Source organism: Canis lupus, chromosome 5 (genome assembly GCF_048164855.1).
Source record: "Canis lupus baileyi chromosome 5, mCanLup2.hap1, whole genome shotgun sequence".
NCBI classification, from domain to species: domain Eukaryota; kingdom Metazoa; phylum Chordata; class Mammalia; order Carnivora; family Canidae; genus Canis; species Canis lupus.
This window is the reverse complement of record NC_132842.1, coordinates 16,832,622-16,850,743: the sequence shown is the minus strand read 5'-3', so window position 1 is coordinate 16,850,743 and position 18,122 is coordinate 16,832,622. Positions and strand designations below refer to the sequence as shown.

Genomic DNA, 18,122 nt, shown 5'->3' with positions numbered 1-18,122 from the left:
AGCCTGTTGAGAATTTTAAGATAGTTGTTTTGAAGTCTTTGTCTAGTAAGTCTGTCATCTGGTCTTCCAGATTTAAAGGAAAAAAAGAGTATATTTTTCCTTTAAATGGGATCTATTTTTCTGCTTTCTTTTTAATATCTTGTGATTTTTTTGTTTAAAACTGGAATATTATAATATGATAAATGTGAAAATCAGATGCTTCCCTATCACAAGGGTTTGCTATTAAAAAATTATTATGGGGTGTTTCGTTTCTGGGAAGCAGGCAGAAGTATACATTTAAGATCTTAGTTTTTTTTTTTTTTCAGAGCCTATATCTTTCCCTGAGCGTATGCGGTGACTTTATAAATTGCTGCACATAGTGGTTGCTTTTGAATGTCTTAATCCTAAGTGTTTGGTTCCCAAATGGAAAAAAATGGAAAAATGAAAAGAATTATGAATAAACTTGGCTTCTTTAAATTCCTTGGAAGTCACTTCAGCAAGTGGATGGCACTTCCAACAGTGGCAGCCCACCTCTGGTCTGCGCTGCCCTCTGCAATCAGAAGCAGCAATCAATGATCAGAATACAGATTCCAAATATTTGAGGGACAAGGTCCTTTTTTGACTACCCTGGCTCCCAGAAGTTGCTTCAGGAATGTTGGCATGGATGCTGCCATAGGGTTGGGGGTTGCATAGCCACTCCTATGCTAATTGTTGAGATTGACTAAAGTTAGTCTCAATTTATAGACCAAACTTTCCCCTGGAAGCTGCAGGCCTTTAAATAGATTGTAGAGTTCTAAAATAGTTACATCAGATGGATTCTAACAGAACAATTGTTGTCTAGACGGAGAGATGGATTTCTGGAGATTCCTATTCGACTGTCTTCCCTGATGTCATTCCTCTACTATAAGGTTTTGGACCATTTCCAGTAATATCATCACAAAATCAGGCTAGAGGTAATGCTTGATTACTGTATGATTTAGCAAAGGAATCACTGACATCATTCATGTTGATTGATCTTGATTTTGTTTATCTTGCTTAAGAAGAAAGTGAAGCAACACAGAAGTATGCCAGAGCTTCACTTGTTTAGTAACAATGTGAGAGATTTCTTTGTTGAATTGGATAATAGTTTCCAAATACTGAGAAAATATTTCCTCATGTTTTGTACTATTCATAATGTAACACTAAGAGACACAACACTCTTAATTTTAATGTTTAAGAATCTGCATTCTTAACATTTCCTTCATATTTTCCTAAAACTAGAACAGATCAGACAACTATTTTTATAAAGAACCACATAGTAAATATTTCTGCTTTGCAATGACTCAACTTTAACAACATAGTACAAATTACTGATAGACAATACATAAACATGGCTATGCTCCAATACAACTTCATTTATGGGTGCTAAAATTTGAAATTTTTTGTGATTTTCACATGACATGAAATATTACTCTCTTCCATGAAATGTATAAACTAAACATTCCCGATACTCTTCTAATTGCACACCCTGCCCCAACTCCTCACATTCTTCCACAAACCCTCTGTTTATAGTTCTTCATACCGCTCACCACAAGCTGAAATTATTTTGTTCATTTATATGTTTTCTTTTTTACTCTCTTTCTCTCCACCTTTGAAGGCAAGCTTGATGAGAACAGAGAGACCTTATAAGTGAGCTTCTTATCTCTAGTACCTATAATGGCACCTGGCATCTAGTAAGTGCTTGCAACTTTTTTTTTAAAGAAAGAATGAAATTCAATAGTAAATCCCTATTCACCTTGCTGTCACTTACATTCTGGTATGTATTTTTACATCACAGAGCCAGAGAATATTTCACATTACAAATAATGTGGAGAATTCCCACTCCATTTTGCTCCTAGAAAAGCTGCAAAGAGCTATGCCCTGAGAGCATGTTCATGTCTGCAGGAGGTCCTAAAGCTCCTCATAGAACGAAAGCAGTGTTTCAGTCAGGGCAGCTGTATAAGGCAACGCTCTGTTGGAGTTGGTTAAAAACTATTTGTGAGAAATGTTTTCCTTAATGTTCACAGCTTAATGGAAAGTTGTTATTTTAAAGGTGCTGTACGAAACCAGTCCTGTTCCTCGAGCAGGTTGTCTATGAAACAGCTCTAAATGAGTTTCAGGCTCTCCAGGGACTTTTTTGATAGAGACCAAATTTTACAGTTCCTGACTTGGCCATGTTTGCTCAGGGAGATAGTCTTATTTGTCCTGCTCAGTAATTGTGAGGCAGAGCTTCCTGAGAAACCAACCAGCTTCACGAAGGACTACTGTGCGTGTGGCTGACGCTTCTGTCCTCCTCTCAATGTGTTTTAAATCTGTCTTCTGACTCGAGGTGGATCTGCTGACCTGTGAAACTTTGAATAGGTGTCACTACAAGGCTCACTCTAGTAAAAGTTATCATCTTTAAAATTGACCTGTGTCCCTCTCATGGTCGTGGAAACGACATCTGGAATCATATCCAAATAGAGCATTTTCAGGATTCTTTGCCACTTGTATCATTCGTTGCAGAGTTTATATGGTAACATAATCTTGTTAGTTGGAACGTCAATATTACCTAGATCAACAAGCACTCTTACAATTTGTAGGCTCCAGAGCCATATAGTTTAAGCAGATTTTCCACAAGTGTCTCAGACTCATCAGGTAAAAAAAAAAAAAAAGAAAGAAAGAAGAAAGAAAGAAAGAAAGAAAGAAAGAAAGAAAGAAAGAAAGAAAGAAATGAAATATTCCTTCCCAATCCCACTGACCTGGTTTCCATGCCATGTTTGCTACCTCTGTCTTTCTTTTATTCTTCCAGTCTCTCAAGCCAGCAGGGCCTGTGTTGCTCCAGTTACTACTCTCCCTGGCATCTCACATCCAATAAGCACTGAGTGCTGTAGTTTCTCTGGAACCATCCATCAGAAGGCTCCCCACCTGTTCAACTCTCCACACCTCTATCTTCCCACAGTCCTGACCTCACGCCTGCCTTTCTTCCACTTTCAGGCCTGTCTTCATGCTCTGCCCTCTACCTTAGAGGCCCTCCTTCCCCTGTGCCTCCTTTGTCCAGCAGTAGCCCCCCCACTTCTGTGATCTTCCTCAGGTTTCCCGTCCAAAGTCTGCACTCTAGAACTTTCCCTGACCAGTACTCCTCCAAGCCAGGCAAGGTGCCTCTCCTACCTGCATCCTCTGCAACTCTGCCCATCCCTGTTGTGCTCTTTCTCTTCCTCTTTGTTTTCCTGCTTCTTACGGGGAAGAACTTTGGTTCTGTCCATTTTGTGTCCTTGGCACATCATGGAGTCCCTTGCAGAAAGTGAATAAGGAGGATCTCAAACTCCATGAACATCCTGAGTCCATGGGCAAGGAGAGGTGGCCAGAGAAGGGCGCCCTTGTCACCCTACTCTTGGCCAGCATGAAGAAGGTTTGGCCCCCAGCCCCAGACAGTAGCAGCTATTGTAAGGCGTGGGAACTTGGCCAGCAACGTAGGGAGAGGAGGCCACTGCAGAAGCTGAAAGGGTCTTCTGTCAACATATTACCTCTCAGGAGCTGGGTCAAGAGAGAGTGTGTGGCTCTGGAAGCCATAGCACACCATGGCCTGCAGTAGGCCTTAGAAGGTTTCTCAGGCAGCAGCAGGCAGAAGGCCAAGGGAAGAGTCTGTCTGGGCTGGGAGACTGTGGAGGCGGATGGAGGCTGGTCCTGGAGAGGCAGCCCCCCTGGGTGGGGTGGGGGGGGAAGCACAGGCGCTGGAGAGCAGCCTCGCTGGAAGCAGGCAGGAGAGCCACTGCCAGTGGGGCTCCAGATCTTGTGTGCGGCCCCCAGGGAGTGAGCGCACCAGCTTGCCCTGTGAGACCCCGGCTGGGAGAAATCCTTTTGGCATAGATACTAGGCCCATATAGGACCTTCCTTGTTCAATACACAGTGGAAAGGAAACAGAAGCAGCAGCAATGCAGAGGGCATTTCTTCCTGCTGGCTCGCAGCTCCTGGCCCCTGGAGAGCTCGGTATCTAAGGCATTCTTGCTCTCTAGAGACACCGGCCAGGGACCCCAGACCAGAGGCTGGGGGCAGGGAAGAGGCTAGGATGCTCCTTTTCTGCAGTGCCCCTAGGGCTCCATCCTCCACAGGACAGGTCTTCCTCTCCCTTTGTGGTCACAGCACCCGTCCCCATGCAGATGCAGATGCAGCCACCGCCAAGGAGCCTGGCTCCGCCCCCTCCTGCCCCCTCCCGCCCCCACCCCCCCAGCAGCGCCTGGGCTCTCATCGCCTTTCCCACCCTTGCAGCCGCTGCCTGTCTATAATTTCCCTGTTTAAAATATCCAGGGTGTTGATGCTTTCCTGATTGAACTCTGACTCATACAGGCCTAGGAAGAAATTCTCCAACACAAGAAGGAAAACAGTACTCAGAAGGCAGAGGGAACATCATTTTATAAAAGATTTATTGCAGGAAAAGGAAGTCGTATTTAGGCAGCATCTGCTATGGACTCAGGCAAATTTTTAAAAACATGGGCTTTATGAAATGGGACTGAAATCAGTCATCAAGCTAAGATTTATTTTATTTTAATTAATTAATTTATTCATGAAAGATACACACACATAAAGACAAAGGCATAGACAGAGGGAGAAACAGACTGCAGTGAGCCTGATGTGGGACTCAATTTGGGACTGGATCCCAGGACCCAGGGACATGCCCTGAGCTGAAGGCAGATACTAATCATTGAGCCACCCAGGTACCTCAAGCTAAGATTTTCTTAAAAAGCTAAAATGGCATAAAGAAGGAATGTTATGAAATACAAAATGAAATAAAAGGTCTGAATTGCTCTTTTGGAATATCAACTTAATAACATGGAAGAGAAGCTTAAAAAAAACATGTCACAAACTCAAGAGGAAAGGGGGGAAAATATTCTGAGAGAAGAAAATAGTTTTAGAAGCCATCTTTGTAAACCTAGTAAAGAGTTTTATATTTTGCTAAAACATAAGCTGGAGTATTTATTACAAAGCCAAGGAATCTTTGATTAATTTTTTAAAAAGTTGGATCTTGAACAAAATATAAATGTGTATCATAGTTTGTATCAGGAATTCTAAAAACCAGTTGTGAAACAGATTCACCTGAAAACTGTTAAACAAACAAAAATTTATGAGCCGTGTCCTCAGACTTTTATTGAGTAGGTCTAGGACAGAACCTGAGAACCCGTAATTTATTTTTTTTAAAGATATTTATTTTTTTTGACAGAGAGAGAGAGAGATAGAGAGAGAGAGAGCACGCACAAGCAGAGGGGATATCATGCAGAGAGAGTGGGAGAAGCAGGCTTTCCACTGAGTGGGGAGCCCAGCTCAGGGCTCGATCCCAGGACCTCAGGATCATGACCTGAGCCAAAGGCAGATGCTTAATCAACTGAGCCACCCAGGCACCCTGAGAATCTGTAATTTAAAAAAATTATGTCAGTTCATTTTGATGCAGCTGGTCCTGACCAGGGTTGTAAAACTACTGTTTTGAACAAAAAGTTAAATTACTGCACCACCCTGTGGCAGTATACCCCTAATAGCAGACTCTGTGTGTTGGGGATGGTTTGGAGTGGTACCTGGCTAGAACAGGACCTGATTTCTTCTTCTTCCTCCTCCTCCTCTTGTTTTTTACATTTATTTATTTATTTAATTTTGGTAATCTCTATACCCAAGTGGGACTCAAACCCATGACCCCAAGATCAAGAGTTCTTTGTTCTTCTGACTCAGCCAGCCAAGTGGGCAGCACCTGATTTCTTTTAACTGAATCAATTCTGTCGAGCAAAAATTAGAAACTGTCTGCAATGTGGGAAGGAAGAAGGAGATGATTATGTGAATTGGGCATGAAAAGGCAATAGAAGCATCAACTTCCATAACGAATTAAGACCCAAATACTCTTCAATTGATGTTGGAATGGGACTCACTTTTTTGAGAGAAATCCTAAGCCTGTCCCTGCTGCAGATCCTTCTCTGGAGGGTCATGCTGGCCTCATGGACTCACTCACTGAATCCTTAAGACACTCAGACCTAAACAATGGCAAAGAGGTGTTTCCTCAACATCCTGTGAAAAATTCTTTAATCACAGAGGAAAACCCGAGGGAAATCGGCATAGAACATACTGAAAGAGGCAGTTCACCCTGTGATACCTCTACTGAGCGCGTCGCCCAAAAGTCACGGGCGCTGGTGGGAAACCTGACTAGCAAATCCAGCCTTGTTTTGAGACCTTCTTTTCTAGGTGTCAGTTCAAAACTGCCCTATTTAACAACCACCATTCAGGAGTGGGTTTCCCCTCCCCCACTGACCTTAGACATTGTGATGTCCAGACCAGGAAAAGCTGAACCCTATTTCACACCTACCTAGGTCCTTGTTCTTGGTTCCAATTTCCTTTTTGAAGTTCCAGCTTCTTTCCCAAAAGAGCTGGCCCAGGAATCGCTCTGTCTTTCCAGTGAGACTCCACCTACCAACGAGGGTGCAGTCCAGCCCTTGTAGATTCAACAGGAAAACCGTATTAAAACACAACACGGCCATGTCAATTTCATTCTGTGAGCTATTCAAATACTATAAAGAGCTGTTTCCAAAAAGAAGTTTTCACATCGGGGTGTTGGAGTGTGTGTGTGTGTGTGTGTGTGTTTTGAGTTTGCTTTTAGTATTGGAACACTGACTTCAACTCAGAGACAAATTACCAAGTAGCTACCTACACCAGAAAGGGAAAAGAATTAATTAAAGAGGAGTTAGAATGTAAAACAAAAGTGTGCGGCCCGGTTAGAGAAATCGTGAGCTTGTCTAGAGTATTTCTGATGACAATAATGGCAGAAGAGTGAAATGTAATTCCAGCTACACATTAAGCTAGGAGGGCAGTGCAGGAAGCAGTCAGCTCCGTTCTGGTTTAACGTGATCAGGAGCCTTCCCTCTGGGATGAGATGCTAAATCCACTGGCTCCTTTCTGAAAGGTCCTAATGAGCCAGCTCGAAGCTGAGGCTGTTTCTCCATTGGTCAGTCTCCAATTCCAGACAGTGGATAAACAAAAAGCTTCCAATGTATTTGGCTTTGGGGGTGCATGATATACGATGGTAGAGTTTTCAGTAGCAGATTTCCTTCCTAATGATGTTTTTCTTAGGCTAATAAGGCAGTCCCCCTCTATGCGCCAGCACATTTGTGGCTGCACCAGCCAGCCCCTGCCTCAGAAGCTCTGCCACTCTGGTTTTTGCCACTGTTACCTGCTCACATGCAAGTTCCTCTGATGATTCTTAACAAATGTAAGCAGATAAATGCAATTCAGCTCTATTTCATATATTCCCCAGAACCTGGAATTGTCTGTTGTGACTACGTAAAATAAGTTAAATATATCCGGTATACATATTGGCATGTTATCTCAGTCCCTTGCTTTTGTCTATGTGACAAATACTTATTTTCGGAGAGATCTGAAAATTAGCTTTATATGAACCAGCATTGGTTCTAACTGGGAGTCATTGGGTAGAGACTCCTATTACCTGAAAGCAAATTTACCAAACATCAATTCACCTAATGACCAGTTTCCTCAATTAATGAGGATTTCTTCCCAAGTTTGGTTTCACTTCGGCTTCTCTGTGGGTCCCTGACCCTGCCCACCCTTGTCCTGGTCACTGCCATTTTGTATATGAATGGGTGGTTTTTGGCTCACTGTCTTTTCTACTCCAACGATTTGCCCCTGGCTTGGTTTGTGCGTTTTCAGCAGGATCTGCCCCTGCCTCTTGAGCATTTTAGAAAGAGGAGTGATCCTTCCTGAAACACTGTTCAGGGCCTTCTCCATTTTTGCTGATTCAACCATGCAGCTGCTCCTGAAGGGCCCTGCCCTTGCCAGGTGCCTGTGCCTGCCCCCTGCTCTGTAGGGAAACCACAGCAAACCGGCCACCTGGTGGGAGGTGGTTGGTTAGGCCAGGGCAGGAGGTCACCCCGTGAGCAGCCCCAGCCCAATAGGCAATTTGGAACTTTGATTCCAGGCTCCCTAGCCCACTGCCTACAGAGGCTGCTGTTTCCTGGCCACCATGGCTCAGTGAGTCCTCTGGAGGGAGCCAGAGAGGGACAGGAGACCCTGGCGGTGCCTGCCCAGGTCTGGGAACATGCTTTTGTTAAGTCTCAGCTAGTGTTGGTGGGAATTGTCACACTCACCTTCAGGGCTGGGAGGACTGCTGCTGGGAGTGTCACAGCCTGTAAGCGAGGCCAAGGGCCCTGGGGTTGGATTGTTCTGAGGAGAGGGGTCAGAGGGAGAAATCAAGGTGGACCCCCAAGAGGGAGGTCCAGGAACAGAGACATGAGGAGAAGCCTGGTGGAGAGGGATCCACCTGGACATAGTCAAAGGGCCTCCTATTCTGCATGAGGAGAAAAGATTCTGGGGCAGGACCCTAATGACGTGCATTTACTCAGGTTCACCCAGAAGAGGTAAATGTGGAGGAAGTAAAAGTCCTGAAGTTACTTCTTTCTGATCTCCTTTTAAAAAGTAATATATAGGGGCACCTGGGTGGCTCAGTGGTTGAGCATCTCTTTTGGCTCAGGTCCTGTGATCCCAGGATCTTGGGATTGAGTCCCACATCAGGCTCCCTGCAGAGAACCTGCTTCTCCCTTTGCCTATATCTCTGCCTCTCTGTGTATCTCTCATGAATAAATAAATACAATCTTTAAAAAGTAATATATAGCTTTTTTAAGAAGCCACATAAATATCATTTTTAAGTGTACAATTAAGTGGCCTTAAGTACATTCACAGTGTTGTACAACCATCACCACCCTCTATTGCCAACATTTCATTACTCCCAGAAAGAAACTCTGGGAAACTCCCATTAAGCAATAACTGTCCACTGTCCCTCCCCAGCCCCTGCTAAACTTTACTTTCTATCTCTATGAATTCATCATTCTAGGTACCTCAGTTAGGTGGAATCATACAATATTTATCCTTTAGTGTTTGGCTTATGTCACTTAGCGTTATGTCTTCAAGGTCCGTCTATGTTGCAGCATGTGTCAAAATTTGATTCTGCTTTATGGCTAAATGATATTCAATGTCTCTTTTTTGACTACTGGATTTCTCCCACTTTGCAAAAGTGGGTGCTCCATGGCATATATGAAGCCATGGGTCTCATCAAAGACTGTCTTTAAAAATACACCAGGGCTGGTGGAGAAGTGGCCCCTGGCAGCTTAGGGTAAGGAAAAGTAGGGTTGCATCTTAATGAATCCACTCTGCCTTTCCACAGACACCTCCTCCCCATCTAGAACTGACCACATTTCACCTTTCTGAGTTGGGCAAACTTGGAAGAATGACTCGGCAAGGAGTTAAGTATATGGAGAAAGATGATCAGAATCCATTTTAATCTGTGCTTATACCTTAAAAGAAAAGAAATGTTCCTAATTTGTGGTTATTTACAACACTGTAAATCAAGCAAATGCCATGAAGTGCCAATAAAAATTTTTAAAAATCAGCCTTAAATAGCTAAACTCTCAAGAGCAGCTCATAAAGTGAGGCTTGGCAGTTGTTAGGTAGTTATGGTTAAATTGACAGTCCTTTGGGGAGTTAAGATATCCAAGAAGCAGAGGTAGTTAAGACTGTAAGTGATAAATGGTTGGGCTTGTTGGTTGAAGAGATTTTATAGCACACATTTAAGCTTAACCGCCTGTGAGAAGGTGAACAGGAAATAGAGGTTATCACTTCTCCATAGCCACTCCGTTCATTATGGACCTTAGGGGGTCTTGCAGCACACTGGGAAAGGCAAGGTGGAGGCTATTTAAAGGAGGAAACCATTTCTAGGTAATATGATATTGTCAGGCCGAGAGTGAGATAGGGAGGGAGGGAGAGAGGGAGACGTGCAAATCTAGTAAAGGTACAAAAAAAAGTTTTAAAAAAATCACAAAAGGAATTTTTAAGACCACAATAAAGAATAGTACTTAAAGAAAAATAGCAAGAATATAATTTGCTCTGAGACTTCTGAGAGATAGTGGTGCAAAGTTATACTTGCTTCACTCCCTTTGCCAGACCCTGCCCCAGGTACAAACAAGAAGAAAAGCAGACAGCCAAGTTCCATATCTGATGAAACTTGACTGGGGCTCAACCACAGAATATGATGAATATCTATTGTACGCAGTGATGTTTTGACCAAATAAATTCTACATCTCAGGCAGGTTATAGATGGCTCTAAAAGTAAGTGAAACAAAATCCTTAAGTAGCCAACTGGCAATCCCTTACATGAAAGACAAGTACTTGGGTCATGAGCAGATCACAGGAAAGGGGGTAAATGTTGATGGGCATTTATTTTCTTAACATAGAGCTAGAAGGGAAGGGGGGCTGCAAGACTTACTTTCTCCTATCCAGAAATGGATTAGAAGTGAGACAGGTGTGAAAAAAAGACAGAAAACATGATCTGGTTTGCAATTGCTGACCTGAGTCAGTTGAACAAAGAAGTAATCAGTAAGAGGGCCATATTTCACTCTGAGCCTTTTCAAGTCCTGCCTGGAAGACGTGCTCATCCTGGAGAGGGAAATTATGCCCTTACACAGACACAGAGCAGATTTGCTGAGAAATATGAGCACGGTGTTGTTTTGAATTACATACCTGGACTGAGGCTGCCAGGGACACTGTGTCCTCCCCGGTCCCACAAACATTTTTGAGCAAAGAGTAGCAGTAAATATAAAGAAGAGAAGGTGGAACCTGAATGTTATTTTCAAAAAGGACAAAATCAGACATAACAAGCAAAATGCAAAAGAAGAACCTATGTGAAAAGAAGCTTTCCAGGAAAAAGAAGAATACTTATGACAAATACTACTCTATGTACTCTAGCTAGAAGCTAAAAAGGAAATACATTTTGAAAATAATCTCCAAGAGGGCATGAATGATATAACTATCACAGCAGAGAGAATAATAAAGACATGAAAAGTGAGCCTTTCAGAGCAAGAAGGAAATACAAGATAACTTAAAAAACAAAACAAAACATAGAGATGTGAAAACAACAAAAAGAAAACTCAATACCGCTAAACAGGTAGGAAAGACTGACACAGGAGATTTCCCTGGAATTCTAGTCTACTCTTTTAGTACACATTACTGATCCCCAACACCCAGCAGAGCGTCTGGTATAGTGCAGGTAAATAATTGGATAAATTAATAATCCAAATGGCAATTTTGAAGAAGCAAACAGAAAAGGAAACTTAAGAAATAATTTAGATAAAAGAATTTTTTTCCTGAACTAAGTTAGATTTCAGTCTGTAGATCCAGAAGACACAGAATGCTCCAGAATGCTTCAGACACTTTCTGGTTAAGTTACTGGACTTTAAGTATAAACAAAGAGTTGTAATGGCATTCAGGCAAATAAACAAACAAGCAAACAAAGCAAGTAACATATTGGGAGAATATAAGGCTATATCAGAGTTTCTAACAACAGTATCTAGTCAATTAGTAGCAGAGCAGTAATAAGAGTTCCAAGTGCGAAAGTAAGATCCGGACTTGAATGCTTTTTCTAGATCATTATGAACATATAAGGGAACAGAAGACAGCTTCAACCTGAGGGAATACAACATTTATGAGCTTATCTTAAAAAAACAGTAGTAACAAAATCCATCCAATCAAAAGATAAACCAGAATAGAGAATGCAGGAAGGGGAAGAAGCATATGAAAGGACTCGAAGTAAACATTAAACCCATTTCCATAATGGTGGGGGTTATGATTTCAGAGAATAATTTAAGAAGCACGAATATTGACAATGCAAAATTAATAGGAAATTCGTTTAATGGCATGGAGAATGAAAGGAAGTATAAGAATTTTAGTGACTTCATCTTTCATATGGAGGATTCAGCAGATAGTACTTAAAGTGTGTAGCCTGAGAAATAAAGATGGGGAAATGGGAGCCTGCATGTGCATCCTCAGCTGCCCCCATCTGAGTGCCTCATTCCCAGTTCCTATTCAATGCCTCAGGAAACTACTCTTATCAGGCAGCACCTGTAGAGTTAAGAGGAAAGAGAGAGAGAAAGAGTGAGAGACAGAGGGGGAATGCAAAGAGGAGAGGAAGAGAAGAAAATCAAGAAAAAGTAGGAAGGAGAGGAGAAAAAGAAGGAGGAGTTCTTGTCCAGACCAGAACATGAAAAACTATAGAGAAGAGCCTCAAGGTGAGCATGGAGCTCTAAGTTCTTAGAGAAAGCCTACTGTGAAAACAGTTCTCTGAGAAGAAGGCAGCTTAGCCAGGGGGAGGACCTGACCTTCAGTGCACTGCGGGATTGCTAAGCAATTAGCCAAAGTCTTCCTACTTTTTGCAGTTCTGCAGCCTGGAGAGCAGAAGGGATGACTCTAGGTGCCTTAACAGGGGATTGCATCTTGCCAGCTGGTCTACTTCCTGATCACAAAGGCTGAAGATGTCTGCTCCACCCCCTACTCATAAGTTTCCACTGCTTACAATGAATTTGGGTTTCATGCTGAAGAAAATCTTGAGCACACAATGAAAATGGTGATTGAGTAACCAGAGAAAGAATAACAAACACAATAAACGGCACAGGCAGTTTCTACTGAAATGATGGATGGAGGAGAACTATTACAACTGGATAATAAATAAGCAGACAAACAAATGCATTTAAGGAGATTCGAGCATAATATTTTACAAGATATTTACAAGATACCTGCTGCACGTATGTGTGTACACATACACACATACACACAAGCACAAACATATATACATCTGATAAAGGATTCATATCCAGAATGTACTAAGAAATACTTTGAAATCAAGAAGAAAAGAACAGACAACCCAATATCACAATGGGCAAAAAAGTTGAACAGGCACTCCACAATATATAAATAGTCCATACATACCAAAACCACAATTACATATTAATTAAATTTGATATTAAATAGTATTCATATTAAATAATATATATATTTAATATTTTTTGTTTTAATGTTAAAAACACAAATTAGAACCACAGTGAGATGCCTCTTCAAATCTGCTATAATGTCTAAAACATTAAAGACTGTCAAGTTTGCTGAATGATTCAAAGGGGCACCTGCACCCCAGTTTTTATAGCAGCAGTGTCCACAATAGCCAGACTATGGAAAGAGCACAGATGTCTATAAACAGATGAATGGATAAAGAAGAGGTGATATATATATATATATATATATATATATATATATATATATATAATAGAATATTATTCAGCCATCAAAAAGAATGAAATCTTGCCATTTGCAATGATGTGGATGGAACTAGAGGGTATTATACTAAGTGAAATAAGTCAATCAGAGAAAGAATGATATGATTTCACCCATATGTAGAACTTAAGAAACAAAGCAGATGATCATAGGGAAAGGTAAGGAAAAATTAAATGAGATGAAATCAGAAAGACAAACCATAAGAGACTCTTAATCAACTGGAGCAACTGAGGATTGTGGAGGAGACCTGAGTGGAGGGATGGGATAACTGGGTGATGCGCATTAAGGAGGGCACTTGATGTAATGAGCACTGGCTGTTAAATGCCACTGGTGAATTACTAAACTCTACCCCTGGAACTGATAATACACTATACGTTAATTGCATTTAAATAAAATATATATAAAAAATAAAAATAAAATAAAAAGCTGGCAAGTTTGTAGATCAAGTAGGTACCTCAGATCCTGCTTGTGGAGATATAAACTGGTATCACTATTATGGAAAATTGTTTGATAATATCCACTACAACTATAATATAACTCAGTAAGTCTACTTCTACCTAGCAGAAATACAAAGATTTGCCAAAAGAAATGTATAAGAATATGTTTATAAGGATTATTTGTCATAGCTCCCCAAATGGAAAACAATCCAAATGTCAAGAGTGGGGTGTATTACTAATTTATGGTATATTTGTAAAATGATAATGATTCATATAATGATGCAACAATATATAGCAATAAAAAGGGTGAATTGTTGTATTCAATGAGATGGATGAATCTCAATAATCCAATATTGAGCAAAAGAAGACAGAAACAAGAGTAGAACTCTATGACTCCATTCACAATGTAGTACAAAAATAACTACCAGTGAATAAAAATTAAGATACATGAAGGAAAATAAAACTGTTGAGGATCAAATGAAAGAAGAAAATTGGACAATAAAGCTCAATATTGCAAGTGTCTATTGACCTATATATTCATGCAATCCACAAATGCCCACATCATTTTGGAGGGGGGGAATGGGGATCTGGTAAAATAATTTGTCAGGTATCTTTAAACATTAAGATGAAGAAAGAGCCAGTAAAATTATGGGAAGGAATAATAGAAATGAAGGACTCTATACTCATTACCACAGTAAGAAACTGAATAAAGAGTTCAAAAGCAACCATTTAGAGTAGTGGATTATCTAGCAAATAATTTTGAGACACCAGCTATGTTTCCTTTTGAGGGATGAAGGTGGGGGTATTCAGTGAAGAGCCAGATAACTAGTTCACTTTTTAAAATTAATTTTTTAAATTTAGACTTTAACTTTTTTTTTTTTTAAGATTTTTTATTTATTCATGAGAGACAGGGAGAGAGAGAGGCAGAGACACAGGCAGAGGGAGAAGCAGGCTCCATGCAGGGAGCCCGATGTGGGACTCGATCCGGAGACTCCAGGATTACACCTTAGGCCGAAGGCAGGCGCTAAACCACTGAGCCACTCAGGGATCCCCAGACTTTAACTTTTTATTTATTTTTTATTTTTTATTATTTTTTAAAGATTTTGTTTATTTATTCATAGAGACACAAAGAGAGAGAGAGAGAGAGGCAGAGACACAGGCAGAGACATAGGCAGAGGTAGAAGCAGGCTCCATACAGGAAGCCTGATGTGGGACTCAGTCCCGGGTCTCCAGGATCACACCCCAGGCTGCAGGCGGCGCTAAACCGCTGCGCTACCAGGGCTGCCCAGACTTTAAGTTTTAGTGTAGTTTTAAGTTCACAACAAAATTGAGGGGAAGGTACAGAGATTTCCCATACACCACATGTCCCTACACATGTATATCCTCCCTCATGTTCAACATCCTCCACCAGAGTGGTACATTTGTTACAACTGATGAACCTACATTGACACATCATTACACCCAAAGTCCATAGCTTAGATTACAGTTCTTTCTTGGTGTTGTACATTCTGTGGGTTGGACAAATGTGCAATGACATGTGTCCATCCTTACCGTGCCCCACAGAGTATATTAACTGCTCTAAAACTCTTCTGTGCACTGCCTATTCATCCCTCTTTAACCCCAACTCCTGAAAATCATTGATCTTTTTGCTGTCTCCATAGTTTTGTCTATTCTAGAATATCGTATGGCCAGAATCATGCAGTATATAGCCTTCAGATTGGCTTTTTTCACTTAGTAATAGGCATTTAAGTTTCCTCAATGTCTTTTTTTTTTTAAGATTTTATTTATTTATTCATAAGAGACAGAGAGAGAGAAAGAGAGAGAGAGAGAGAGAGAAAGAGAGAGGCAGAGACACAGGCAGAGGGAGAAGCAGGCTCCATGCAGGGAGCCCGACATGGGACTTGATCCCAGGCCTCCAGGATCATGCCCTGGGTCAAAGGCAAGCGCTAAACCACTGAGCCACCCAGGGATCCCTTCCTCCATGTCTTTTCATGTCTTGATAGCTCATTTCTTTTTAGCACTGAATGATATTTCACTGTCTGGTTGTACCACAAGTTATTTATCCATTCATGTACTGAAGAATATTTTGGTTGCTTCCAAGTTTGGACAACTATGAAAAAAGATTTCCTTTGTGTGCAAGTTTTTTGTGGACATAAGTTTTCAAATCCTTTAGGTAAATAACAAGGAGCAAGATTACTGGTTCACACAGTATGCTTAGTTTTATGAGAAACTATCAAACTGGGGCAGCCCAGGTGGCTCAGCAGTTTAGCGCTGCCTTTGGCCCAGGTTGTGATCCTGGAGACCTGGGATCAAGTCCCATGTCAGGCTCTCTGTATGGAGCCTGCTTCTCCCTCTGCCTGTGTCTCTGCCTCTGTCTCTCTTGCTCTGTGTCTCTCATGAATAAACAAATAAAATCTTTAAAAAAAAAAAACTGTCAAACTATCTTCCAAAGTGGCTGTTATCATTTTGCATTTCTACCAGCAATAAATGAGACGTCCTGTTGCTCCACATTCCTGCCAGCATTTGATGTGGTCAGCATCAATTAGAATGACTTCAGCCATTCAAATAGGTGTATAGTGGTATCTATTACTGTTTTAATCTGATCTTCCTAATGACTTGTGATGTGGAGAATCTTTCCCCATGTTTATTTGCCATGTGGGTATCTTCTTTGATGAGTTGTCTGTGTAGGTCTTTGGCCCATTTAAAAACAGATCAGGTTTTCTTATTGTTAAGTTTTAAGAGTTCCTTGTATACTTTGGATAATAGTCATTTTTTAGATGTGTCTTTTGCAAATATTTTCTTCCAGTCTGTGGTTTGTCTTCTCATTCTCTTGGCATTGTGTTTCAGAAGTTTTTTAATTTTAATGAAGTACAGTTTACCTTTTGTTTCATGTATTGTGCCTTTGGTGTTGTATCTAAGATGTCATTGTCATTTCCAAGGTCATCTAGATTTTCTCCCATGTTATCTCCTAGGAATTTTATAGTTTTGCATTTTATATTTAGGTCTGTGGTCCATTTTGAATTAACTTTTGTGAAAGATGTGAAGTCTGTGTCTGGATTCTTTTTTTTTTTTTTTTTTTGAATGTGGGTGTCTAGTTGTTCCAGCACCATTTTTTAAATTGTATCTTTTCTTTCAATAGTTTTCTTTCATTAGTTTTTCTTGAATCTCACCATTTTGTCTTTTCTGCATTGTATTGCCTTTGCTACTTTGTTAAATATCAGTTGACTATATTTGTGTGGGCCCATTTCTGGGCTCAGTATTCTGTTTCATTGTTGAATTTGTATATTCTTTCACTAATACTATGCTGCCTTGATTACTGTAGTAGGTGTTGAAATTGGATAATGTCAGTCCTTGAACCTTGTTGTTCTTCAATGTTATATTGACTATTCTGGGTCTTTTGTGTCTCCGTACATCTTCAGAATCAGTTTGTTGATATCCACTAAGTAACTTGCTGTGATTTTGAGTGGGATTGCATTGAATCTATAGACCAAGTTGGGAAGAACTGACATCAGGGCAGTATTGAGTCTTTTCATCATGAACATGGATTAACCCTCCATTTACTTAGTTCTTTAATTTCATTAATCAGAGTTGTTTCATTTTCCTCATATGCATCTTGTACATATTTTGTTAGGTTTATACATAAAGATTTCATTTGGGGGGAGGGGAGTGCCAAGCTCATTTTTTATGCCAGAATAAATTTCCAATGGTTTTCAACATACAACACAAAAATAAACCATAATACTAACAGCAGAAAAGATGGATGGATTTTTTTTTTTTTTTTAGTCTTGGCACTAAGTATAAGGTACTATAATGACAAATGCTTCATATATAATAAATAACTAATTTAATCCTCACAATAGTACCCAGTAATTATTATAATCCATATTTTACAGATAAGGAAACTGAGACTAGATAGGTTAAATGTCTTGTCCAAGACTGTAGAAGTAATAAGCAGGAGAGATATGATTCAGCAGTCTAACTCCAGAGTTTGGATTCTGAACTACTATACTACAAATATAAGCTCTCCTATACATTCTTTGTATATGTACAGAATATATTTAAGCTTCTGAATTTAAAAATATTGTAAGTGAAGTAAAATTATATATAAAACAGTCCTTGAAAATATTTATAGCATATATATATATTTTAGATTTTTTTGTTTATTATTTATTTTTGAGAAAGAGAGAGAGAGAGGCAGAGACACAGGCAGACGGAGAAGCAGGGGGAGCCTGACGCGGCACTCCATCCCAGGTCTTCAGGATCACGCCCTGGGCTGAAGGTGGCGCTAAACTGCTGAGCCACGGGGACTACCCATTTATAGCATATATTAAAAACAGATTGAACTTTAAAATATGCAAATAATGCACACATCACTAACAAATGTATGGAAGGAAGAAAAGAAGGAAAAAGAAAGAAAGAAAAAAGAAAGATATGAGCAAGCAGTTCATTGAAAACAAATATCAATGGCCAATAAGCTTATGTGTGCCAGTCATCTTGAAAAAATACCAGTTAAAACAATGACAAAAGGGATCCCTAGGTGGTGCAGCGGTTTGGCGCCTGCCTTCGGCC

The 18,122-nt window shown here is 40.5% G+C and overlaps 1 long non-coding RNA gene across 2 annotated transcripts; it reads left to right on the top strand.

Moving 5' to 3' along the window:
- The first annotated feature begins 819 nt into the window (after positions 1-819).
- Positions 820-9,430, top strand: LOC140633271 (uncharacterized). Of its 2 annotated transcripts, XR_012030906.1 has the most exons (4): positions 822-932; positions 1,616-1,691; positions 7,081-7,219; positions 9,185-9,430. It is a non-coding gene; the product is annotated as an uncharacterized lncRNA (long non-coding RNA). The 2 variants fall into 2 exon arrangements; XR_012030907.1 differs by lacking the exon at positions 1,616-1,691 and having other exon boundaries at positions 820-932; positions 9,185-9,428.
- Positions 9,431-18,122: the final 8,692 nt, after the last annotated feature.